This window comes from Lissotriton vulgaris, chromosome 1_1, assembly GCF_964263255.1.
Source record: "Lissotriton vulgaris chromosome 1_1, aLisVul1.2, whole genome shotgun sequence".
In the NCBI taxonomy this organism is placed as follows: Eukaryota; Metazoa; Chordata; class Amphibia; order Caudata; family Salamandridae; genus Lissotriton; species Lissotriton vulgaris.
In genome coordinates, this window is record NC_141685.1 from 1,616,691,402 (window position 1) to 1,616,718,442 (window position 27,041).

General features: G+C 41.1%; 1 protein-coding gene across 1 annotated transcript in view; it reads right to left on the reverse strand.

The window, feature by feature from the left end:
- The window catches only part of SHANK3 (SH3 and multiple ankyrin repeat domains 3), a 1,483,929-nt gene that overhangs the window by 171,071 nt on the left and 1,285,817 nt on the right, over positions 1 to 27,041 (reverse strand). The gene's annotated exons all lie outside the window — the stretch shown is intronic.

Below are 27,041 nucleotides of genomic sequence, written 5' to 3' on the forward strand. Positions count from 1 at the left end.
TCTTTATGCATTAATTGTTTTTTCAATCAGTAACAGAGGCATAGGTAAAATTTCCCATTCGTATTACTTAAAGGCCCAACCTACCTCTTTCCCATAGGGCCAAAACCCTCTTTTTCTTTAATTCACATGAGAATAGGCATTGACTTTCGTCATCTACGCTGTTTGTGGGAAGAAATGTGTCTGATCTAGTATGGATGTATCTCCAGCAGTGACTTTTCTCGATTGAAAATTGTTTTATTGAAAGTTTTTCTTTGCCCAGAAGAAACTTTTTGCTGCAGTAATGGCCCCATGTTTTTAATGACATTCTGACACATTCTTGCCAAAGCTTACATATTTTTGTGGAGATTTTTTTTTTTATGTACATTATTTTGCTTTAATTTGAGCGAAATTGAGCGAAATTTGAGCCACTGAAGCTGTCTACAGTTCAACTGCTTTTCCTCATTTAAAATTGCAGCGCGTGTCTTTCACCGTGCACACTTTCACCTGCTGTCTTCATCGGAGTTTCTGTGACGCTGCCTTCTTCTGAGCTTCTGTGATGCGCCGTCCTCTCTGCCGGATCTCCCGATGTGGTTTGGTGTTGAGAAGCACCGTGAGCCACCCTGCTTTGCGTCACTGTGCGTGCTGCCATCTTTGCTTTGGGAGTCCAAACCAGCGCTGTTTACGTTATTTGCTTCAACGTCGTTCGGAGTTCTGATGCCAACTTTTCTTGCCGTTTTATACTATTTCTCGTTTAGTCATTACGATGCAGCAGACAGCAAGTCATGTGAAATGTTTCCCTCATTTAAAACGAAGCTCCGTCATGAATCTAAGGTACTGTGCATTTCTCTTCATGAAAACGACGGAGTTTTACGAAGCGCTATCTTGAATCCTTGTGTGTCATCATTTTAAATAAGGATATTTTTCGGGGGCAAGGATCGAGCTCCGGCGTCTAGTTTTAATTGAATGCCTATTCGTGTACTATTTAGTGACCTGTGTGCCATGTTTTTGCGATGGGTCCATGTTTAATGCCACATTGTTTCGTTTTGCACACAACACACATGCATGTCATGTTTCCCACTTGTGCACAACTGTGTTTTGTCTTTTGCACTTGCAGTGGGTTTTAGTCACAGCTGCTCTATTGATTACATGTTTAGGTTGAATGTTTTTGGGATGGTTTCCGTCTTCTTTTCTTTGCAGTGGGTTTTAGTCCCACCTGTGTAATTTTAATGTTTTTGCAATGGTTAACAGTCCCAATTACTTGCAGTGGGTTTTAGTCCCATCTGTTTTATTTACATGTCTTTTGCCATGGGTTCCAGCCCCATTTACTTACTGTGGGTTTTAGTCCCACCTGTTTAATTTGCATGGGTCCCAGTCCCATTTGTTTACTGTGGGTTCCAGTCCCATTTGTTTGCTGTGGGTTTTAGTCCCACTTGTTTATTTTCTAATGTTTTTGCAAAGGGTCCCAGTCCCATTTGCTTACTGTGGGTTTCAGTCCCACCTGTTTAATTTGCTATGGGTTTTAGTCCCATTTGTTTATTTTGCTATGTTTTTGCGATGGGTTCAAGTCCCATTTGCTTCCAGTGGGTTTTAGTCCTACTTGCGCAATTTCTATGTATTTGCGATGGGTTACAATCCCATTTGTTTGTAGTGGGTTTTAGTCCCATCTACTTTATTTAAATGTTTTTGCTATGCGGTTCAAGTCCCATTTTACTGTAGTGGGTTTTAGTCCCACCTGGCACCACGTCAGTTGTCCATATGGATCTCGTCTATTTTTGTTTTCTGCCCTGTTGGGTGTGCGTATTTTTTGTCTCCTTCAGAGGAGCTATGCTAGGGTTACAGTCTTATAGCATTAGAGTTTTGAACATGTTATGTGTTTTTATTCACATATGCTAGTTTACCAGTTACTTTTAGAGTCTAGGTTTTACATCCACATATTCAGCTTATGTTTTCTCTATTTATGTGCTTTTATGCTTTCTATGCTATATATGTTCAGATTTGATGTATTTTTATTGCAACTTTTTGCACTGTTATCTCTTGCATTACGTAATTGTATTTTGCTTAGAGGTAATAGTGTTTAGATGAGGTTTCACCTCTACTCTTCCTCATCTTCCTTGTTCTTGAAATGAAGGTTTCTTTTGTTCTTTCTCTTTTCTTATTGCCTTCCATTGCTTCCTTCCTTTTAAAGTTCTGTAAGAAGAGAAGATGGTTCATATGGTGTAAGACGGGAGGATGGTTTATACGTTTTTCTCCATTCTTCTTTCTTTGTTCTCTTTTTAAGGTGTTTTCTCTTTACTGTTCCTTTTTCCGCTTTTGCTCAATTTACTTGCTTTCATTTCCTCCTGTTCTCCGTTGCTGTTTTTAGCTTTTTGTTTTCTGTTTAAGAAGAGAGGATAATGTGGTATCTTGGTATTCTCTATGCTATCCTTCTCTACCTCTAATGGAATGTTCATGTGATGCATCTATCAGAATGTTGGTGTTCTGCCTGAGAGCTTACAGTTGGCTGGGCTGAGCACCTTGCTGGATGCTCCTGGTGGGGTCTCTCTATATTACTTGGAATAAAGCATCTCTGAAATACATCATCACTTGTGGACATTTCATCATTACAAAGATCTTTGTGGTACTGTGGACTAATGTCATCAGCTTTGACTGAAGATCAATCATCCGAAGTCAGTCTTGACACAAGCTTATATGATAACATGTCTATGCATTTCTAGTGACTGTTCAAGGTTGTATCAACCTTCTTCAGCAACGCCTACAAGATCTGAATCAATGATTGGAAATCTTGGATGACAAACTAAAATTGATTTAAGTTGCAACCTAGTCGCTCCTATGCTGACATAAAGCAGCAACCTTTTACTGAGTGTTCCATTCCAATACACACTACCATCTCAGACCTTAGTGATGGATGCCTCATTATTCACCAGGGAGAGTTCACCTGGGAAATCAATCTGTTCTAAAGTGATGCTTAATGAATGAGAGTTCTTAATATATCAACTTCCTGAAGCTCAGAGTGATTCACCTAGTGCTGAAGGTGTTCCTGCCTGCATTGACTTCAGATCGTATTCTGTTGCAAACAAACAACACATCTGCTGTGCACTACCTAAACAAACAGGGAGGAACCAGATACAGGCCTCTATCATTGCTAATGGCCGTAGGCATACAAACATCTCCATAACAGTGATTCACCTTCCAGGAACACATAAACAACAAATAGATTTTCCCAGCCGAATCTACGTGATAAATCATGAATGGGTCAGATGTAGTTTTCCAAATACCGGTCGGTAACGGCCGAAAATACAGATTTTCGGCCGTTACCGACCGGTATTTGGATACAGAGATGTAGGGCATCTTAAAATACAGATTTGGTAATTTTACTGAATCGGTAAATTTACCGAATCGGTAAATTTACTGATTCGGTAAAATTACAGAATTTGTATTTTGTGATGTAGGTGGAACTGTAAACAGTGCCACAGGGCTTTATGGATTAGTTATTTACCACCAACTATTAGTTGGTGGTAAATTCCGAATACCTGTGTATATGCAAATCTGTGCATGTACACCTGTGCCACATGGCACACAAGCCCTAATCAGGGGTGCAACAGGGTGTCAAAGTGACACCCTGCCACCCTTAAATTATTTGGTATTTACCGAATCGGTAATTACCGATTCGGTAATTGACATTCATTCCCATGGGCCTCCAGGCCCATAGGAATGAATGGCAATTACCGAATTGGTAAATACCGATTCAGTAATTACCGAATCTTACAGATTCAGTAAAAAATACAGAATATTTACCTACATCATATTTACCGATTCTAAAATACCGAATCGGTAAAATTCTGTATTTTAGAATCGGTAAAAATTATTTACCTACATCTAGCCCTTCAAGTGCCTTATGCAGCCTCAAGCATATATCTGTTTTTAGCATTGCGAAACACCAAATGCCCTAGCTTCATCTCCAGGAAATAGGAGCTAGGTTCACTGGACAATGCTCTTTTGATCAATGACATTGCTTTACAATTTTTCTTCCACTCTTCTAATTCCATTAGTACTGCTGAAGTAGCTGGAAGATCAGTGCCTCAAAATCCACCTGGGAGTGTTCACCTGGGCAATCAGTCTGTCCTAAGGTGATAGTCAATTAATGACAGTTCTTAATACACTAACTTCCTGAATCTCTGAGTGATTCATCTAGTGCTGAAGGTGATCCTGCCTGCATTGACTTCAAATCGTATTCTGTTGCAAACAGACAACACAACTACCCTGCACTACCTAAACAAAAAGGGAGGAGCCAAAACCAGACCTCTATCACTGCTAATGGCCCTTGTTACAAAAAAACTCTCCATATAAGTGATTCACCTACTAGGAAGGGGGAACCAACAAGTAGATTTTCCCAGCAGATTCTACGAGGAAAATTATGAATAGGTGTAAGCCAATCAAGTGCTTTGTGGCATCTCAAGTATAGATCTGTTTTTAGCATTCCAAAACACCAAACGCCCTAGCTTCACCTCCAGGAAATAAAAACACGGTTCACTGCGCAATGCTCATTTGATCAATGGCATTGCTTTATGCTTTTCTTTCCATTTCTCTAATTCCATCAGTACTGCATAGCTATTGCCTCAAATGCAAGATTACATATCAACCTTCTTCAGCAACGCCTAGAAGATCAGTGGTCACAATGAATGGACACCTTGGATGACATATTGAAATTGACTTAAGTGACAACTCAATCGCATTCCATGGTGACACAAAAGCAGCAACCTTTTGCTGAGTGTTCTATTCCAATACACACTACCATCTCAGAGCTTAGAGATGGATGGCTCATTATTCACCTGGGAGACTTCGCCTGGGCAATCAATCTGTCCTAAGGTGATGCTCATTGAAAGAGAGTTCTTAATGCATCAACTTCCTGAAGCTCAGAGTGATTCACCTAGTGCTGAAGGTGTTCCTGCCTATGTTGACTTCAGATCGTATTCTGTTGCAAATAAACAACACAAGTACCGTGCAATAGCTAAACAAACAGGGAGGAACAAGAACCAGACCTCTATCTCTGCTAATGGCCCTTGGTACAAAAAACTCTACATATTATTGATTCACCTACTAGGAAGCGAGAGCCAACAAGTAGATTTTCCCAGCAGATTCTACGAGGAAAATTATGAATAGGTCTTAGACAATTAAGTGCTTTATGGCATCTCAAGTATAGATCTGTTTTTAACATTCTAAAACACCAAGGGCCAGATGTAGGTAATCCCAGATTACCGATTCCTAAATACCGAATCATACAGATTCGGTATTTAAGAACTGGCAATCGGGATGCAGGTAATTTTACCGATTTAATTATCGAATCGGTATGATTCGGTAATTACCAAATCAGTATTTACCGATTCGGTAATTGCCATTCATTCCTATGGGCCTGGAGGCCCATAGGAATGAATGTCAATTACCGAATCGGTAAATACCGATTCGGTAATTGGAGGAAACATAGAAGGGTGGCAGGGTGTCACTTTGACACCCTGTTGCACCCCTTAATTGTGCATGGGTGCACATGTTGCAGACATACATGCACTTAGGGCATGTATGTCTGCAACATGGCACTGTTTTAAAAGCAAAAAAAATGCTTTTTAACGGGTTTTCATTATTTACCACCAACTTCTAGTTGGTGGTAAATAACGAATTCTTAACCCCCTGTAGCACTGATTACAGTGCTACCTACATGTCAAAATACAGATTTGGTAATTTTACTGAATCAGTATTTTGCCGAATCGGTAAAATTACCGAATCTGTATTTTAACATGCCCCTACATCCCAAACTCCAAGTACCGGTCGGTAACGGCCGAAATCGGTGGTAGAACACTATATTGTCTTTCATTCCAGTACGGTAATTATGAGGATGCATCCTGTGTTTTTACCAAGTGTGGTTTCATAATTAAACAGAAATCCGTCAATAATACTCCTGCTTTTTTCCAATTATCCTTCCAATCCAGCAAAATGCTCTGTACACTCGTTAAACCTTAAGAGACATGGCTGCAGCCCTGGCAAATTTTGTAAAAATACATCCCCATATAGCGAGGAGTGAGCTCAGCAGGCTTCTTTAACAAATATTTTTATTTAGTTTTTGAACAAATAGTGCAAAAGAACACAAACATGCACCCATGACAAACAAGTAATCAACGCAGGTGGACACAGATGCAACATTAATATTTACACATACCATCAGTAATAAGCTCAGAACGTTTAGATAGACAATAGTCATTAGACAGGATCACTGTGAGCAGTGTAGCATTAGGTTTAGGCAGGTGGGGTATCAGGTCTGTCTCCCGATATCTCAAAATTATGGTATTTAATCCACCCATCCCTGACTTTTTGAAATGTACTCGGGCACCATTTTCTTTTGTACGTTACTTGTTCAGCTATCATGTATAATTCCTTCCCCACCCTCCATTCTGTCATAGAAGGCAATGTAGATGCCCCCCAGTGTTTAGCCACATCCCACATCACCACCATGAGTCTCAAGTTGCAGAAGAGTAGCTTCGCCCGTGGGATGTCTACATGATTGAGTATACCCAGAAGAGCTCAGCAAGCTTGCACGACAACTTCAAGGAAAGCTTTGAAAGAGATTTGCTTCCCCAATACAATTTTTAACCTTTTGGCCTTTTTATCATCTCCTTTTTCCCTGACTCATTGATTTGTCTTCTCGGGATGAGATTCTTCCTTTCACCAACCGTATTGCTCCCCTCCTCTCATATCCATCTCCATCTCTCCCTCTCATTCTTCTTCAACTGCCTTTATAAATAATTAAATAAGTAACAGGACCCAAAATGTTTCTTTAGAGATGCCCCCTTAACCACTGACCACTTTAGCACTAGTGCCGCCCACTGCCATTGTGGTAGTTGCTCTCTTTGATTGGTGATAGCACCCACCCACCCCATGCAATTTATCCAATTTTAAGTGAGAGCAATGGCTGGAGGGTGAAGAGATTCGCTTCTTGGTGCATCCCAATAAACTCACACAATACAATAATTAGTTGTTCTACGTTAATTTATATACAGTCCCTTTACCAAACACAGCATTGCGACTTGGAATGCATTGTACACATATCACTGCACTAACATAAAAGTAGTTAAAACAGTTGTGCGGGTTAATGCTTTCATTGCAGCAACTGCTGTGTAACCAGGAAATCAAAAGGCTAGGGTCTACATCATTCGAGAGTGATAAAAGGATTACCATAAGACCACCTACATTTTGCATGCAGTAATGTACTAGGTGAATGTATCGCAAATTAATGCAGATAACATTAAAATTGCTAGAGTGTCATACGTGTATTTGTTTCAAATATATAAAAAAACTAAATTTGGTCCACCCTAGTGGGCAATCACATGCAATTAGCAGGTCCTACAATTCTATTCAGGCAGATAGCTCGACATTCAGATGATGTAGTGCAGAGGGTTTAGTACCAGCAGCTATCCTTTATTTGCAACCTGCAAATCTCGGCTATGAATGTCAAGGGACACAGTCCCCTTCCACAGTGGACTGTTGTTCTGCAAATTATAACATTTACTATACTGATTTTCTGAAAATATCAGATGCAGTGTCATTCTGAGACCCAAGACCAAATTGTTCTAATGGTGGGGTGACAGCATTTCTATGTCTGGAGACCCATCCGTGTTAATCTTCTACACACAGACTTTATGCAAATCCTAGCTTTCCCCCTGTTCACTCCACTTTGAAAAACGCATTGATCGTGCAATCAAGCAGTTACAATACATGTGCTGCATTGGGCATCTAAGGATTGGGCACCCAGTGTGTGTTGTTTGAAGCTGGGCAAAGCAGTAGGAATACTTCCTTCCATTGAAAAGACACGCATATGTTATGAACTAAAATGTTTTTTTTTCGGGGTGGGGAGGGTTATGGCTTTTCCCAACTTAAAAAACATCATTACATTGGGTACAACATATCACATCTGCTTGATTACACGATGAATACCAAAACATTAACCCCTTGCGTGCTCCCGTCGGCCAACTACCTCGCTTGTGCTGCCGTCGGCCAACGGCTGACTGAGCACCGCCCACCTAATAGAACGCCCGCACCGTGGCAGAAAAAACGCCGCGGTTACGGCGTTAAGAGAGCAGTTGATATGTATGAACGGATGCAAAAAATATATTAAAGGAAAGAAAAGCAACACTGCCATATGCTTTCTTTGGAAACAATTCAGAGAAAGGGAACCTGTGTGTTACATATTGTGCTGTGCATGTTTATACATGAAAGTAGAAAAGCTGCAAAAGAAACAACAAAAACGATTCAACCGATTACGATTACGAATGGTAGAAAATGTAGAAAAAGTAGAAGTTGATGCCTGGATTCAGGACTCCCTTGACCACATCCTGCCTGGACCCCCCCCCCCCCCCCCCCCCCCCCCAGTTTATGAGACACTTCGAGAAGGTGTTAGATATCCAACTCTCATTCTATAATGTGCCTACTGCCTGACGGACAGCAAGCCTACCAACTCTGCCCCACCTGTGGTCTTGTCTAAATCTGATACTGACAGTACTGTCATCCCACACTATAAGCATAGTCTTACTTCTGTTATACCATTAGATGTCCCTCTTTGTGGTACACTACTGCAATCTATAAAGTCAGTCTCTCCACAAGAACCTCTGTCTCAGTTCAAGATCAGCAAACTTAGCCCGGAACCTTCTCAAATTCTGGTCTCTCATCCCTTCAAGAGGCATAGAAGCATGCTATGGTGCTGCCACTTTTGAAAAGATCCAGGCTAGATGCATCCAGCTAGTCTAGTAATAGCCAATTTCGCTGGTTCTGTTGTCTCTAAGATTTAGAGCTCATGGTGCAAAGATGCCTACGTTGGAGCTAGGCTGCCAAAACGCCCCCAGCACAGGCAGAAAATATAGGAATGCATCATAGTGCATAAATACGGTGCCTTCCTGCCTTTCCACTTTGGCATAGGGCAGTGAAGGAAGGTGCCTTGCTGCGCTGCCATACGCTAAAATGCAACCAATGCGGCCCCCAGTGTTTTCCTGAATCCCACTCATCTGAGCTGCAAAAAAGAACCGACTCTCTGAGGCAACTGCTAGTAGAACGCATCATTGATAGAGGCGGACCCTGGACCCTTTAAAGGACAGAGTTCCTCTTTAACTCATAAAATAAGCCAATTAGGCTGCACGTTTCTTTGCTAATTACACACGTAGACAGTAATGTATGTTATCAGTGCTTCAATGTAGTTTGAGGAAGATGTTCTCTTGGTGCTACATGCAGCCGAAAAGTTGGAAAATCGTGCCTTTTATAGGCTTTTGAAACATCTGGACATGTTGGACTCTTCACCCACTTTAAGGGTTTATGGATATAAGTGTCACCTGGGATTCCCGTGCGCAGCAAGGGAATTATTCTAATGTTTATGATTTCGGTGAAGGCCCCCCGTCACCCCCCTCCCCCCAGTGCAGAACTAGGAGTACATGTAAGTAAGTAACCATTCCTTATTATTCTGTTTCTTCAGAGAAATTCAAACCAGCCTGTGCATGCCTGGTTTGGCAGGAAATTAATTAATTTTTCTCAGGTGGGAGGCCTAGGTGAATAACCATGGAAATGTGAAAGGCTGACTTTCTTCTTGTGTCTTGTAGTGAAGATGCTTAATCAGGTACGCTGTGCATAATCCTTTTTTAATAGACAACCTCGTACAGCTTGGTGAACAAGTAGTAGTAGAAACACAACAAAGCATCACCTGATCCTACATCCTCACATAAATACCTAGAACATTCTTATCAATTGTAATTCTACATTCTAAGTGACACTAAACAATTCTATCTACCTAACTATACTCATTACTACACATCCCCTCCCTTTAATAAAACAAAACAAAAACATTTCATGACCACAATACACAAGATTAAGGTCACACCATGTTATCCAAAAATAAATGATAACAGTACAAAACGTGTGATCTTATGTGGTACATGCACAGTCCTCCAGTTTCTTTGGTTTTACTATATTTCTACCAAAAGTACTTGTTCTCACACCATCAAATTGAGCCTTCAAAGTGTCATTGCAAACACTATTAGCCACATTAACCTCACTCCCCGTTTCAACATCACTCTGAGCGTCACACTGACTGTCTTCCCTTACACCTGAATCATTATTATTTTGTGGCTCTTGATTAACAGTTTCCTTCCCACTGGTAGAGTCAAAAGTTATCCACCAATATTTATCACCTTGGTCATGCTCCAGGTAAGCACACATCACCCTGCCATTACCAATATATTTGGCAATTGCCAAGTGGCTCATGTGACAAATGCTGCTATCATTTAACTCCATTGTATTATTCATCACTTTCATAATTTGCTTAGGGATACTGAATTAGCTTTTTCCCTTTGCAACTTTCCTGATAGACTTTACACGTACACGTAGTCCTACTACTTGGTTTACATCACGTAGTCCATGTTTAGTGTCAAAGTACCTCTTATTCTTTTGCAGGAATGTATAAAGGCAACTCCTAACTTCCTCTGCATCCCACACAACTCTTTTACCTCTCTCCGTCCAACTGAGATTAGCCTTAGAATGCGGTACACACCTCTCATTATACGAAAACGACTTTCTCCAACAGAGTCATGGAACGTTGCTCTATAAGTCCACACCATCTTCTTCAATTCTGTCGCCAAATATTTCCTATTTTGAGTAGCTAATGTAAAGTACCCATAACAACTCTGTTTACACTTTCCACAACGCCATTTCCCCAGGGTTGATAAAGTGCAGAGAACTTGTGAGTAATCCCAGCAAATTCCATGAAATCCTTCATTTCCACTGATCAAATCAGTGATTAAAGATTTCGGGAAGCCCTCTCGCAAAAATATTCCATAGAAAACCTGATCACAGTTCCAGTGTCCACCTTTACAGCCACCTCCAATTCAAGCCACTTTGAAAACAAATCCATTAACACTAAGATGTATCACTGTGACCCATCACTTCACATAACTGATCCCATGATGTCCAATACCACATCTTCCCATAGTAGTACCGGACAACCTAGCGAACTCAATGGGGAATTGAGCGTTTTCTGGGACTTGTCCGCACTCTCACACTCCATGCAAGATCTAACAAATCTTTCAGTTTCAATGTCAATTTTAAGCCACCAATACAAAGCCTTGACATTCCGTAAGGTGCATGCTATACTAGCATGTCCTTCATGAAAAGCAAAATAATTGTATTCCTTATCCTGTACGGTGGAATTACCATGTCACCTCTCACAACAAAAAAACTTCAACTCCTAACTCATCTCTAACTTCCCAGTAGGTCTTCTTTTCTCCTACAAGTTCAGCTTTGCTAAACTCCCCCATCCATTTAAAATTTTTACTTTAACATTTTCCAAAACATCATCCTACTCCTACGCTTTCATCCACTCTTCTTTTTGTAACCCTGTGGTTTAATTGCTAGCAAATATCCCGGCCTCGCATACATCATTCCATGGACTAGCATCCACCTCCTTGAGAGGCAGTGACAACCTGCTAAAAAAAAATCGGCAGTGACTTTTTTTTAACGCATGGAAAGTCTTGCAATTCTTGCAGGCGCTCTGGATAAACCTTTTGTAGCTGAAAGTTTTGTCAGTGACTGATGATCTGACCGCACAATTAACTTTCTCGCCTTGCAGAAATGATCAAGTGCCAACACGCTTGCCATGGTCTCTCTTTCGAACACAGAGTATTTTTCCACTGTAGGAGACAGTGACCTTGATGCAAACGCTATTACACTTTCACCCCTGTGATTGCTGTTTTGAGTGAGTAGAATTCCCAAGCCCTTTTTACTGGCATCCGCAGTAACAAAGGTTGCTGCAGTGGAATTGAAACCTTGCAATGTGGGAGCCTTACTGTTTGCAAGTTTTATTTCTAAGAAAGAATTGTGCCACAGAGTTGACCACTCAAACTACTATTATTCTTCAACAAGGCTTGCCCATCATGAGTTTTTTCTGAGAACTTGTCAACAAATTTTGAATAGAACTTCGTCAGACCCAAAAAGGAGCGAAACTCAACTTTGTTCTAGGGTGGGAGGGCCCTGTTAATCGCTTCCACTAATTTCTTCGTGGGTCTGATCCCCTTGTCACTAATTTCGTGTCTCAAATACATGATTTCTTTTTCTGCAAATCTGCTGTCAAACCTTTCTTCCAGAGTATGCTCAATACCTTTCTTAGGATTTTGTCATGGTGTTTTTCTGTTTTTCCCCATGATCAAAATATCATCTTGGAAGAATTTCACCTCCTGAATGTTCCCAAAAAGCTGTGTTATAAGCCTTTGAAAAACGGCTGCTGCCGACGCCAAAACAAACAACATGCATCGTTATTGATAACAACTAAAAGGCATGTAAAACGAAGTAGGATGTTTACACTAAGGATCCAAGACTACCTGGTGATTTGCTGTTGATAGACCCAATATTGAAAACCACTTTGCATTTCTGGTTAATGACGGCATTTTATCTATGCGTGACAACGGAAATTGATCCACAGTGATGTTGTTATTAAGCCCCCTCAAGTAAACACACAAGCGTACTTTGCTGTTGGCACGTCTAGCCACCACCAATGGAAAAACCCATTCTAAAGCTTCTACTGGCTCAATAATACGTGCTTTCAACAGTTTTACCAATTCCAATTTCACTTCATCCCTTGCAATTATTGGGCTATTGCGTACTTTGTGGATCTTTGGAGTAGCATTGTGTTTCAGTCTGATCAACTGAGTGAAACCCTTCAACTTACCAACTTTCCCATTAAAGACTGCTGTGAATTCCTCTAAAACCCACTTCCTAGTGTTGTGCTCTTCACAAGCACTTGTTCAGGACTATTTGGGTCTAAAATTATTTTAAGTTTTCTCTGGTTTTTCCACCCCAGCACGGATGTTCCTTCTTTAGCCACATACAATTTGCATAAGGCATGTCTATTCTTAAACCTGAAAACAAGTTATCTTATTCCACTCATGTCCATCTTTTCACCTGTATAACACTCAGGATTAAGATCAGAAGGTTGTAACTGATCCCCTACTACAGCAATAAAATGTTTCAGCCAAACACTGCACTATGATTGTGTAAGGCGAACCGGAATCAGCCGCTACCTATAGTTATGGACCCCTCAAATAAGACCCTGACATTTTCAGAACAACATTTTTTGCCATCATACCTAGCACCTACTTCAACACTCTCATCTGAGCTAGACTCTTCCTCGTCACTCTCTTCCACAAATGCTATTTTTCCCTTTCACTCCTTTTTATCTTTACATTTGCATTCTCTAGCAAAATGCCCTATTAGTACACACTGTCAAACCTAGGCGAATGTGCACTGCTGCTGCAACAATACCATGCATAATTAGGGTTCATTGTAGTTCCAGAATGCCTTTCCTTTTGTCTTTCTCCAAGTTGTGCTCATCATACATATTTACTTTTCCCATCAGAAATTTTGTTAACAGTACCTCCTCCATCTTTTTTTTCTTTTGCATGGGTTACTCTTGCACAATGATCAGATAGTTCATCCTTTTTCACGATCATCATAATATCCTTAAGGCAAGACTCTCCTCCACCCATAATTTATCCTGAATGGACTTATTCTTTGTGTACATACCAATTTGGTCCCTCACCAATTCATTCTGAAGGTTCCTAAATCTGCAGGCAATTGCTAACTTTTAGCGCGGGCACATAGTCTTCAATAGACTCAAGCTTTTCTTGTTTCCTTTAGAAAAAAGCAAGTCTCTTTACGGCTACTCATACAGTTGATGAAAAATGCTCTTCTATGTTCAATAGTGCTATTTTAAACACATCTAAATCGCCCGATCATTCATGCCGATCTTTCATGCCTTTGTAGTAGATTATAGATTCGCACACCCTCCGGACCTAAACAGCACATCAAAATGATGTTTTCCTTTCAGGTGAAAAAAAACCACTCCTCTAGATTGGCAATATAATTTAAAAAATACTCTTTCATTCAATCCACCGTATAATTGGTTCCCCCAGTGATGATAAAAATTCCCCTGCTGAGTTTAAACGCAGGGCTGAATTTCCACATGGGGTGCCTCAGTTGTAGTCTTACTGTTTAGTTTCCACTATACTATAAAATCTTAGAGGCACGAGATAAACTCAGTCAGCCAGGTAAAATACAATTCACACTTCTCACAAAACGAATTAAAAATGAGGACTTACAGAAGCATTCTAACAGAATATAAGAAAAGACAGCGAGCGCTTAACCCTTACCTCCTTTCATTGTTGATGTCAAAAATTGTTGATGTCACAACTTGTGTGCAGAGAGTAATTTGTGCTTCCGACAAAACAAAATGGAGCACGTCAGGGTTATGACTCTGCGTTTACAATGTGAGGCAGGATAGAACGCCAGGCTCCTCACGCGGTGCTGCGGATTCACAACCCTACTTCCAACGTTGGGCCTTTCATGCGGGGCGCTGCCACTTTTAAATCCAGGAAGTGATGTTCACGTGGATGCACACCACAACTAAAAACGCTGGGCTCTTCATGCGGGACGCATTGACTTTTAAACTATCCAGCTGCACGTTGCACTTGCGTTCCTCGTGGAATTATGGGTGTACACATCGGCTACTACCACATCAGAATCTTCTAGCAGAAAGCTACAATTTATGAAATCAAAGTTTATGCGGTCCTAAATGCAAAGGTATCAATGAAGAATCAATCCAAGACTTCCAAATCAAATGTACGCCTACCAGGCTGTATGACTGAGCACAAGAAGCAGTGACAGTCTCACCAGGCAATAAAAGGCATTTCCAAATTCACCGAAGCTGTTTACCATCCACATCACAATTCTCTGAAAATTGTCTAAAAAGTAGAAATTCTGTGGGTTTACGAGGTTCGCCCGCTGGTAGCCAAATTCTGTAGTGAAGACGTTCAGTCAGGTACGCTGTGCATAATCCTCCTTTAATAGGCAACCTTGTACAGCTTCGAGAACAAGTAGTAGCACTAGCAAAACAGAGCATAATCTGATCCCAACATTCTACATACTCACATAAATATCAAGAACATTCTTAAAAATTCTAATTCTACATTTTAGGTGACTACCACAATTCTACCTACCTAACTACATCCATTACAACATTTCTCCTCTTCATGAGACTTTAATCTGTGTGTACAGTAAAGACTAGTTAACCAGGGTACATATTTTAATCAGTAGTTAATAATAATTGAGTTTCCCAGGGCAGATTTAGACTCAAAGTAACAATCAAGGTATTCTTGCTATGCATGGGGAGATCCGTGATGCTCTTTTAGACTTTGATTCTAGATATATAGCAGCTTGGTATGATTAGACCTCCATACTGGATAACCAGAACTTGACTCTCTGAGCCGACAGTCCAAGGCTTACACAAGGTGGCATGGGATAGACACCAAGAACATAGTATGATCTAAGAAGAGTTCTGAACACCTGAATATCCTGGAAAAGATGAATGGACACGAAGGAGGGGTAGGGTGTTGGCTAAGCATGCAGTGTCCTGTGCTTGATGACTGGTACATCTCAGTGCCTGATGGCCAGAATCCCAATGCTACTTTTGCAAAGCTCTTTATCTAGAAAATCACTGATCGCAGATAGATTTTTATTGCCAGGGGAACCCATGGAACCAGTGACTCAGATACTAACAGTCAGGATCCAGATGGGCTGTGGCTGCTATGGTTCAGGTGCTAATATCTTAGATACTGCTTGATCGGTTTCAATGTGGTGACCCATCCTTGAATCAGTACAGCCATGTCTAGTTGCCTCTGAAGACTGTGTCAGGCCAGAGGTAGGAACAGAATGGTTTTCAACACTCTCTGGGTCAACTATGGCCTCACATGGGTTTGCTTGTAGCACTCATGATTTTCAGAAACAAACAGGCTCACTATACACTTACACATATAACAACTCTTATCCTGGGCATTGCAGATATTGGGGGTTCTGCCACATGTGCCTTGTGCCATAGAGTGAGAAGGAGGGGTGGCAGCTCTGACAAAGGTTTTCAAAGGTCCCTAGGCAGCTGGGCTATTAAACTCTCCACAGTTGCATGGCTGGCTGCTTAACCTCACTGCTCTGTATAAAGACTCTAAAGATAACTTCACCTTCGATTTCAGTGGGCAGATCTTAGACCAATAAAGTAATGTCAAATCCTGACTAGGATACATGGGAGGCACTCTCTCCACCCTCATACCCCCAACCCTCCACTCTGGATAAGTCAATGATTGTCAACCACCCAAGCCTGAGGTGACACCATACAAACTCCTACAGATCTTAACAGCAATTTGAGATACTCAAATTGCTTTATAAGCAAAGATTGACACAGTGGCATTAGACATCAGCCTGCACAAGAGGATCAGCACAAACAAATAAAAGGTGTAACGTAATGAAACACCCATTAAGGAACTCATCCCGCAGACTGCAGACATGGTGAAACAAGTTCTGGAACTCACAGACAGAATATGATTCCTGTAGGGCTAGGCTGAAGATGCAGAGGACTGAGCAAATGCAATAATCTATGCACAGTGGGTCTGTCCAAGAATGCAGAAGGTCCCAACGCCACTTAATATGTCGAGACCTGGCTCTGGACAGAAATAGACCCCAAGGGTTGATATTGATTGTTCACGGGAAAATGCTGCCATCGAGTACCTACCAGGAAGTCTCTACCGGAGGCTCCTTCCAGGCCCATATTTGAAAAACTTTGAAATATTGTGAACAGGATCTCTCAGATTTCGCATAAATTGACCTGCACTGTAGAGCATTCTTTTTGACCATCAATAAGAGGCTCAGAGAACTTAGCCTCAAATATACTCTTCTCTTCCCAGCACAACTGAGAGTAAGTGCAGACCTGAAAATCCAGTTTTTAACTGAAACCAATGAAACTTGGAACTGAATGGAACAATAACAGCAAGAGTCTCCTGAATAATCACAACACAAGTCACAGACGGAATGTACTCATGACGGCCCCACCCCCTCATTAATTCGCCCGCACTGGTGGGAAATCAATGCCGCGTGGGGGAGCGGCAGCCGCATGATGGAACCACGCTGTCATGAGCACACGCCGCCCGTGACTCATGACGGCATGGTTCCGTCAGTAGCACGCAACGGGTTAAAAGAATGTATATATTTATATTACCCAGTGGCGGTCACCACTTGGTAGTTATACTTAGGTCAAGTGTTCCATCGGAAAAGCGTTTTGTGTTCCTAATAACTTTGGCCCCTTTTGACGAATCTTCAAGAAACTTTCCAAAAAGGTTCTACTTTCTGAGTAGCTTGTCCATGGAACGTTTCGGTTTGATCCATCACCCGGTGGCCGTGAAAAAGGGGAGCGGTCCAAAAACACAAAATCCCCTTGCATTTTCCATAGATAAGAAACGCTACCACAACTGTTGAACAGAATCACGTCAAATTTGGCTGAAAGCTAGATACTGGCCCACAGATTGTACTTTTTGCGATTAGGTGTATTTCCATTCAGTAGGTTTTGAGAAGTTAAAGTAAAATAAAATTGTATATCTGGACAGCTGGATCAATGAGAGGTTTGAGAGACTCTTGCGGCGCACCAATTTAAAAATAGAGCATTCTGATTGGAACATGGCGCTTTATTTCTCTTGCGCTTCTACGGGAGTCCAACTCCAGTGGGAGCGAACGCTCTGATTGGCTGCCAGGAACAGCAGAAAAATGATGCTCGCAGCCATTACAGGACTGTTAAAAACAAAAAGTATTATAACGGGGCTGGGATACTCTGCCCCCCTGGCATCTATGATGGAGGAACGCAGAGAGACCTCACCTGGGGATAAAATACAAAAAACAATCTGCAATATTTGCTGCGATTCTGTGGGACTCCCATGGCATCACGGTAAAAAAAAGGTGGCTGGGGCCACATTCTCCAATTAAAGGAGCCGAAGAGCCCACCCCTGGGCTATATTGTTTATTTCATGAGAGGGGGTGGAACATCCCTGAAGGGTTGTTCCCATATAAATGCAAGGCTGATAAATGTGGAATGCCTTTCTAGATCAGCCAATAGCCACGGTGGCTGGAATAGTAATAAATGGTAGAGTTGAACCAGACATACCATCCCACTCAACTACAAAAGGTAATACCAGTGCTTCAATAATTGAGGACATATGCCCACATGCATCAAACTACTTTTTTGCGATTCCTAATTTGCGAAATTTACCGAATTGCAAATTACGAATCGCAAAATGGTATGCATAATTTTTCTTGCAATTTTTTTGCGATACGGTAAAAATCGCAATTATTACCGAATCGCATAAAAAATGCGAATTTCAAATTGCGAATTCGCAATTCCCATTCATTCCTATGGGCCAAAATGCCCATAGGAATGAATGGGAATTGCGAATTCGCTATTTGAAATCGCAATTCATCAATCAATTTCAAGGGTGGAGAGGGGGGTCCAAATGACCCCCCCTGCACCCATGAAATGCACTTTTACCTATAAGTTACATACACACATGTCCTAAGGACATGTGTGTCTGTAACTCAACAGTTTAAAAAAGGCATTTTTGTGCATTTTTAAACAATTTCGCAAATTACCACGAGGTTCAACCTCGTGGTAATTTGCACTTGCAATCTTTAAAATCGCAAATTTTTTAAAAATGATGCATTGCATTTAAGGAATCGCAAAATTGCGATTCATTAAATGCAATCGCATTTTTGAAAATCGCAAAATTAGCGATTTTCAACAGAAACAAATGATGCATCTCAAAAAGCATTTTTGGAATCGCAAACGGCCGATTTTAAGGAATCGCACCGTTTGCGACTCCAAAAATGCTTGATGCATGTGGGCAATAATTCCTACTTATGAAATAGCACTCGCGACAGTTAAATAGCACTCGCAACAGTTAAATAGCACTTGCGACATTTATTGTGTCGCTAGTTTCTTGGTGGCTGCTGCTCGGATTAATAACAAAAGATTAGCCGTCCTCGGAATTCCTGCCTGACTTTTTAGTTTTTTAGTTGTCTTTTTAAAACTGATGATGTATATCTTGGCCCTATTGTATATTTTATAATTGATTGTAAGTATTGATTGTATATATATGATATGGAATGTTTTTTATAAATGTTTTTATTTTTGTCTTTTATGATTTTAAGTAATCGAATAAAGTGTTTTGACTGACTGACTACTTATGAATGATGTAATTTTTTTTCAGATTTATACTTCAGGCTGTTTTTGACCTTCTGCTCAAACCAACTATGGAATAGATAGTAAAAATTGATGTTGCACCAACTAGTGGCCACTTGTATTGGTATTTGTCTGATATAAGCACTTTTAACTAATTAGTACTGGCATAGCTGTAAAAGGTTAATGAAAAATTAGTTGAGTTTGAGTCTTGTATATAAAAGATGGTTGGGATGATGGAAGGCAAAAAACATGTGCATAAAATGAAGGCGATTCCAAAAGACCCCATAGACTTAAAACAATCCATTGAAAATAATAAGCTCATTCGTAAACAGTTTCAACAGTAGTCCCAATGTCCGTTGAGAAGTATACAAGCACTTACAAAAAAGTGGCAGGTTGACCAGAACTGGCAGGATATCCATCAAGCTGCACTAGATAAAATTTCATGACGCTTCTTGAGAATCGCTGCTCTAAATCTTGGGACAAAGGGTAATAACTCAGTGACTTGCATTCCACCAGAGGTTTGGATGGACCATATTTCTGAGCTGAATGCAGTAATTGTAACAAAGACTGTTCATAAATTAGTTATTTCTTAACCCCAATGCCGTTATCCTGAGAAAATCTCTCCCCCAACATGCCATCATAAAATGAATGACGTAAACAGAACAAGATATTCAGGGGCTATGTTCCAGAACCAGATTCTGGTAATGGTATTAAAAAGAGATCCAGTACTCTTGTGGAATCTTCTAGCCCCCTGCTGCCTTATTCTCAGGGCAGTAAAATGGGTACTATCCGCGGCTGATGGACAGGGAACATTATGATACCGTTACACAAAAGCGTTGCCGGAAAGCTTTCAATAATTACAGGCAAATTGCTCTCCTTGATGTGGTTGGAATGATCTTTGTAATTCTAATTGTAAGCAAAATTTATACATCACATTGTAACCCAACAGGCATCCTGGCGCTAAAAGAGAAGGTAGTGAAGAGTCACTGGGATCAGAACAGCTAAAAGTTAGATTGTAGGAAAGAGCCAAGTTTTTATTTTTTTACGAAATGATAAGAGATCATTCAGCTGTTGCAGCTCCGGGGGCAGCTTATTCCATCCAGAGTCTGGCAGCCGCAACGCTGAAGGCTTGACCCCCCAGCTTAACTCTTCTGGTCCGGGGAATTTTCACCAAGAAGGCCGAAGACGATCGAAGACAACGGGGAGGAACATACCAACTGAATTTACTCTGTAGTGGTATAGGGCCCAATCCATGAAGTGCTGTGAACACAACACAGAGCGATTTAAAGTGAATTCTCTGCACAATAGGGAGCCAATGCAGCTCCACAAGAGCCTGGGAAGAAGAGGAGTGTCGACAAGGCCAATTTAGCTGCCATATTCTGGATTCTCTGTAGTCTACCAGTCAAGTATTTAGGGGATTTCAGCAAAAGGGAGTTACAATAGTCTAATCTACTCAAAATTACACAAGGATTATTTTGGAACTTTTGCAGGCTTGAACCCTGGAGAAAGATATTATGCTTTTCCAGCAATAGGGATTTCACGCCAGCTGCTCAGTAACTGATATTAATGCCAGAAAAACTATTAAAGATAAATATGTAGTTACCAGACGTCAAACTGTCTATGCTGCTTTTACTGATTTCTCCTCAGCATTTGATCACACTGCTAGACCAACATTATGGAGAAAACGTTCCTCTCTAGTTTTTCCAGCTAGCCTACTGAGATTATAATCTCACTGCATAATTCAACTTTTTGTAAAGTACTTTTGGGAGGGAATAAATGTTTGAAGTCCGTGATAAAAATGAAGAATTGCATAAAACAAAGTTGCCTTGTAGCTTCTCTCTCGATCTCTTTATATCTTTATGATCTGCTAATTCAATTAATAAATCTGAAGAATTTACCACTAAAACTAGGTACAAAAGTATTGATGTATGCAGATGATACGATTAGTTTTGACCTAACCCCGATAGGTTTGCAACGTAACCTATGCAGCAGAATCAGTATGACTTCAAGCACTTTTTGAAGATCAGTACTTTCAAAAGTTAGTGTTTTTTTTATGACATAATTTATTGGGTTTCGAGTGTGACATGAAAAAGTAACAACAAAACAACAATAGAAAATAGGCCACTTTGCATCCCCAATCCTGTGTACGTCCGCATTTCTGTGTCCAGGTGTGTGGGGTAGGAAGTCTCTGAACAATGGTAATGCCTCTGTAATCTGCTCAGAGTCCCCATATGTTGAGATATTTCTCAAGGCAGCCCCGTGCTTTATTAATTGGTTGTTCCCAGATCATGCAGAGGTCCCTTCCTCTTTTCCACCCTGTAAGAGAGGATGAAGCTTCCACTCTCCAACAGGGTGCAATATCTCGTTTTGCCACTGTAAGACACAGCCAGAACAGCGTCAGTTTGTAGCAAATCATGGCTAAGTTGGTGCTAATGTGGAGGAGCAGCATTTTCCAGTTGTGCGGCATTGGTATCTCCAGCATGTGATTTAGGCAGGATAAGACTTACTCCCAGTAGGGGCGTATTTGTGAGCCAGTTTCCCTCGCATGTTAGTCATCGCAAGCAGAGATAGGAGGGTGTCACCTGCATTTGCCTAAGTCTATGCTGCGTGAGGTAGGTTCTGTGGACATAGAGAAGTTGGATGAGTCCAAGGCTCAATGCTATTGGTGCATACCTCGGGGAAACCCTCGCTTCCGCCCAGCTCCCATCTTCTAGAACGCCATGGGTGAGGTGCCATGCAATACTTAATGCTGCAAAAGTGTCAGGGGTATTATGCACTAGGAAGGGATTTACTTGCAATATCTTGTGATCCTCCTAGTTCTCCTAGGAGAAATTTGACTTCTAAAGGGTTAAAGTCAGGAAGATCTTCCAACCCTGTAATATACAACTCAAGGGTATTTCACAGTTGTAAGGAATGGTAGAATCGGCTGTGGTGCAGGCCATATTCTTCCTGCAGAATCTGTTATGTACTAAGTGTTGCGCCTTCCATCACATAGCCTTAAGTGAAGATGCCAATGGTATGCCATCTATGAAAGCCTTTTAAGGCTGCTACCTGATGGAGTGTGTTTCCCTCCCATAGTGGTGTCTAGCCTGTGAGATTATATATCAAAAGGAGGGGAAGTGGATCACATCAAGATCCAAGGGCTCAATTACCATTCAGGAAAATCTCTGAATGGAAGGTCCAGCCACAGTCAGAGCCCAAAAGGACAATGTCGAGCAAAGACAGACTAGGCTGTTCCTACAAGTTAGAAGTTAAGGGAGGTAAGATGAGGTAAAGGTATGGTCACAAGGAGGGTAAGGGTAGTGCTCTGTGGAGGACTACACTGGGTATCCAATTTGTTGGTAATAATGGCCTCACACACCCTTGCGAGTGTCATGCTTCATCATTGGCGTTTGCTCCTCGTTGGGCAGGCGGTGCAATACCCAACAGGCTCACCTCAAAGAGGGGCTCTTTGGCGGAGATCTTTTTACCAACTGCCTAAGGGTGAAGTGTGGGTGAGGGGCCAGAAAGGGAGGGATAGTGTAAATACATGAGTTAAAATGTGGCACAAGGTACCGGAGATCAATTTATTCTGGTGGTCCCCTGCCACATGTAAAAACAGTGGGTAGCCTATGATTTCTGGAAATTAGGATTCCTTATCACGATCTAGGACTACAAGACATTTCGTGAGGTCAACATGTTTCTCGCCTATGCACACTGGCTGCGATTCTTCAGGACCTAGTGGTTACATCTATCTCTAGTATAACGTGACCTAGATTAGTGTCAGTTAAAATAGTGGTACTACCTGTATGGGACAGCTCTTGCCTAAGGTCAAGGTGTCTAGGTGTCAACAGTACCCGGTAGATTTTACATCAAGGGGAAAGAACCATAGGGGTTTAAGGTTCAAACAGCCTTGGTAAACGCACGGTTTGCCTACCCATCTCTACCTTTCTGGCCCCTCACCCACACTTCACCCATAGGCAGTTGGTAAAAAGATCTCCGCCAAAGAGCCCCTCTAGGTGAGCCCGTTGGGTATTGCACCGCCTGCCCAAAGAGGAGCAAACGCCAATGATGAAGCATGACACTCGCAAAGGTGTGTGAGGCCATTATTACCAACATATTGGATACCCAGTGTAGTCCTCCACAGAGCACTACCCTTACCCTCCTTGTGACCATACCTTTACCTCATCTTACCTCCCTTAACTTCTAACTTGTAGGAACAGCCTAGTCTGTCTTTGCTCGACATTAGCCTGTCAGATTCCCTTAGCATCCCATGGGTTTCAAGGTCGATCCCCATGTCTGGAGCACTATGCGTGTGGCTGGGGGGGAGTGTCAGCTGGATTTTCCCTCTGTAAAGTAAGTGTAGTATGGGTATGTCCCAAAGAGCCCCTTCCTCAGTATCACAGGCTGGGTCACCCTGTGTGTCATATTGCCACTTGTTGACAACTATTAGTTGTGAGAGCCTGTAGTAGTTAAAACATAGTTGCTTTTAAGGGTAGAAAACAATTTAAACCCTACACCTGGGCCTTCAATCAGACTAAACTTGAGATAACAAAAACAATTACATGCCTTGAGAGAATCTTTTCCTGTGATTTGAGCAATAAAGGCCATTGTAGGCAATTAGACAGCAACGCTTTGGCCCAATGCGGTGCTTTAAAATAACTTGTATAAGTCTGTGGGTAGAAGACGTTTTAATTATCTACTGGAAGGTTAAAAACAAAAATACCTCCCACTTTAACCTATGCTTTACCATTTATATATTATTACTGCAATCACAACTTGTCTTTTATAAATACTTGTGATTGAAAGATCTTATGGAAGTTTTGTACCTGAGGTTCTGCTATTTCAGTTCAAGTTCTGTGTTTAGAATTCAGCCTCCATTTTACATATGTCAAGGCACATGAAAAAAGTAATCCGATGAGGCTACACAAGGACCATGAGAGAATCTTTAATTCAAGAAATGTCTAGTATTATAAGGCACTTTTTTTTTTTACATATAACACATATATGTTGTGTATGTGTCCATATGTGTATGTAGGTTATACTTCACTTTACTTTGTGGATTTGTAGAGCACAAGCGAATCATCCCCAAGGGGATCAGGGGATCTCTCGGCGCTATATAGGTTATGCTTAGTGACCCCATGTTGTACATTCATCAGCAAAAATTCACCATGCACTGTATACCCACACTCACCACACCACATACACTTACCTTTTAGTTTGTCAAAACGGGGTGCCTGTCCGTTGCAGTCAAGGTGCACTAGGACAGGGGGGACCTGAGCAAAGATGAAGAGGAGGAAATTGCAACCTGTACCCCTAAAAAAGGTGAGTTTTCACCCCTTTTTGTCCCTATCTGCCTACTCGAAATAGGAGGGATTCCCATCGGAATTCCCTTTGAAACAAGCCAGAACCAAATACTACCGGCGGGAATCCTCACTTGAGTCCTGCTGCCGTCTTCTGCAACATCCCCCCCTCCCGCTGAAGGGGTAGGAAGTCGTCGTCGTCCCCCAACCCCCCCCCCCCCCCCCCCCCCCTCCCGCTGAAGGGGTGGGAAGTGAAGTCAAGGCAAAGTAGGCAGGACTGCTGGCGGTCTTGTTACGCATTGCACTCCAGCATCTAAATCAGGCGGTTGGACTGCCACGACATGTAGGTGAGCGGGAAGACCTCCAAAATAGCCCTCTCTGTCAAATCAGGTCCTAAATCTGTTTAGATTATGTAGATTTCTTTGTGCATTGCTCTGATGTTTTATGAGACTGTGAGTGCTTGCACTTTTATTTGCAGTAGTGATTAATTCGTCCACACATAATGGGATGCGATCCGTTAAACAAGTAGTGGATACTTAGTTATGCCGCAGGAAATGGGATCAGTTTGACTCCTGAGCAGTGTGCTGTGTACACAAGACTTACAGGTATGTGGGAAGTGGGTTTGAGTTATCTGTGATTAGTAGCGAAAGGGCATACTGTGTTGCTTTTAAACTGATGGAATTGGCCAAGGATCGGCATGGAACTATTGTTATTTTGTATTATTTTCTTGAAGATGTGCATTTGAGGAAGGGTGCCAAGCGAACTGTTTCAATTTGTAACTGTTATGAATTATTTAAACAGACTTTTGAAGAGGGAGAAGTGACCTAATGATTCTGAAACTCAGCAAAGGTAATAAGAATGAGAAGTAGAGAAGCTTAGTGCTTTTCAAAGAGATCTCATTACACAGAAAATGAATAGAGATGCGGTAATGGGTATGATGTCAAAGTGTTAACTTGCAAAATCAAAGAAACATAAAAGGCATGCACCACTAGATCAAGAATTGGCCATAATGGTCTCATATGCAAAGTTCCCACATTTACTTGAACATAAATGATGGAAGATTTCTCCACTCAATGGTGGTGTGATCGCTGTAAAATAGAGACTAGAAACCTGACTATCAATTCACCAAACTTCTTGCTGCGAGGAATTCCATCAAGAATTCTTTTTCCCAAAGCCCCCAACCTTTTACTTGGGAACCATTTAGTGGGGAAAGGTGTCTAAGATTATGGCGACCCCCTGTCACAGAAGAATGCCTGCTTCCACTACAACAGTACAGCTGACAATGATTAAGTTAGCCCGTTGTCATTTGAATTAAATTTAAGACAAATATTTGCATTACGTGTTTTATCCTACCTGTAAAAAAATGTTAACTAATGTTAGACATATGATCTGCTTCTTTCATTAAAAAAAGATAAAATTATTTTATTACGATTATTTAATAGTGTGCATATAAAGCAAATAAAGGTAATCATTTAAAAAGATAATAACTAAATATAGATGTTATCAGAAAACCAAAAGGTCACTTTAAGGTACCCTTTAGGTCCATTCCACTGTATGCATACAGGCATTGCTGCCGTAATAAGACATTTGCAAATCTATGTGATTTGCAGAGTGACTACCTGCAGATCAGTTTATATCTTTGCTAAATAATTTTGCATTGACTCTGACTCCAAAACAGAACCTTAGTGACTTTGTCTTTCCTTTGTGTTTGCATAATTAAAACCTAACTTTTCCCTCTTTAGTCTCCTGAGAGAGTAGCTGGAATTGCATTTATTGGATCCTTCCTCAGGAGTTCCCATCATAATCAACTACCATATTTATATAATTGTGATTCTAAGACAATGGCCCACCTGGATTACCTGAAAGCAGTGCCTAATTTGTTAAAAAATAAGTGTTGGGGCTCACGTCAGGAGGCCACTGCAGCTTGCACCACGCATTGTCCTTGCTATGCTGTCAATGATAGTAACAACACAACAACTAACCATCACACAACTACGAATGTGACAATTCAGACTATTTAAGGGCCCCAAGCTATAATAATGTCTTGGGTGGCAGTTAATAGTAATTGTTAATGTAAATTAAACTAACAAGTAACTGTTGTTGTAATCATCTGTGAATGAGTCAGACTGCAGCACCTTGTGGCTGACTGTCACAATCGCCATTGTTGACAATTAATTTCTGGTGCTGAGCACCAGAAACCACTGGCTCAAATTGTTTTTATTTAGTTTGAGATTTTTGGGATCAAAGTTGCCATTTTAGCAAAATGCATTTTACATTGTATTCTAATTTGCCCTTTTTTTAAAGAAAAAAGGCCAGAAGGAAGTATTTAAGGAATTCTTTTAAACATTTTTCAGAAATGTCTGTTTTATCTAGACCCAGTCTAAGGTTTACAAATTCAGAGAAGGTACCCATGGTTAAGTGATGGAGAACTAGGTTTGACCACAGTACATTTTCGGTTTTTATTCACAATGTATAAACACTTTAAAAGGTTATCGTTATTAATAAATGTATTCTAAACACTGTATGACAAAAAGCACATTACTGATGTCACGGAGAGCAGAATGCAGTTTAAGGACCTGTACATCTTGCGAAAATTAACAAGAATGGTAAAATGTCAGACACCATCCTGTACCAATCTTCTCCTCTTCACATGATAA